The sequence below is a fragment of the Kryptolebias marmoratus genome, linkage group LG6, assembly GCF_001649575.2.
Source record: "Kryptolebias marmoratus isolate JLee-2015 linkage group LG6, ASM164957v2, whole genome shotgun sequence".
NCBI classification, from domain to species: Eukaryota; Metazoa; Chordata; class Actinopteri; order Cyprinodontiformes; family Rivulidae; genus Kryptolebias; species Kryptolebias marmoratus.
The window spans coordinates 21,204,314-21,205,299 of record NC_051435.1 but is presented as its reverse complement, the minus strand read 5'-3'; the positions used below and the strand labels follow the sequence as shown (position 1 = coordinate 21,205,299).

Below are 986 nucleotides of genomic sequence, written 5' to 3'. Positions count from 1 at the left end.
ATCTAAAAAATAAAAAAAGGGTTCAAATGGGATAAAATATATTGTGCCTCATTTATATAATTTCGTAGCATGATTTACCAAAGGTTTTGTACCAGTTGGTGAAACAACAAAAAATATATTAATATTTGTTTTTCAGGAGCGAGGGGTAAGGAAAATTTATTGACGGTCCCTAAGTGAACCACAGCGCGTGAGAGGAGGGGCCGGCAGAGAACGGCTGGCCGACATTAGCGCTCCTGTTTCGGGGCAGCCGTGAGCTGGACGCCGCTAACTCCGCGGAGCTCGAATATCGAATATCCAACTTGAAACTAACTTCACTGCGGTTTTAAACAGTTAGTAGTTTTCATTGATCCCCTCTAAGTGCAGTAACTCTGCCTAACTTTGCTTGAATTTGACATTATTATGACTCAACATGTTTGGTTTCTACTTGTTTTTTTCTGTTTCTTGATGTGTGTTTTAGTTTGTTCTGCTTCCTGCTGCAAAGCTTCACCTCCATCCTCCTTTTCCCTTCCTCCTGCAGCTTCTCTCCCTCCCTCTCCCTCTCCCTCTCCCTCTCGCTCTCTCTCTCTTTCTGCAGGATGGTTCGGCCCAGTATGGCTCGGTTCGGCTCGACCCAGAGACACAATGACCTACATTCAGCAGCTGCAGAGACTGCGGCTGTGACCGCCCTCACCGCAGCGTCGACAACTCCAGCCTCGGCCCAACCACGAGGATCGATCCGACGGCTTTTCTTACCTTTTTTCCCCCCAGTCAAATCCGGAGCATTTTCCAACTCACGGGTCCAATTTTCCTCCTCCTTCGTTTCTCCTTCTCCTCTACAGCCCTTCCTCCTTCTCCTCCTTCCCTTTCTCCTCTGGGGATAGTAATTTAGCGGACACAGACTTTGTTTTCTAGTGAAAATACAGTAATTTTCAATTATTCCTCTGCTCGTCTCTAACAACAGTGAAAGCCCACAGAAACCAGGCGGTGGAGCTCGTTCCACTGCGCAG

At 47.2% G+C, this 986-nt stretch overlaps 1 protein-coding gene across 5 annotated transcripts in view; it reads right to left on the bottom strand.

The window, feature by feature from the left end:
* Positions 1-986, bottom strand: part of sestd1 (SEC14 and spectrin domains 1) — a 35,869-nt gene extending 34,883 nt beyond the window's left edge. For all 5 annotated transcript variants that reach the window (XM_037976200.1, XM_037976201.1, XM_037976202.1 and 2 more), the window contains exon 1: positions 733-986. The gene's annotated coding sequence lies outside the window, so the exon portion shown is untranslated. The remainder of the gene's footprint in view (positions 1-732) is intronic.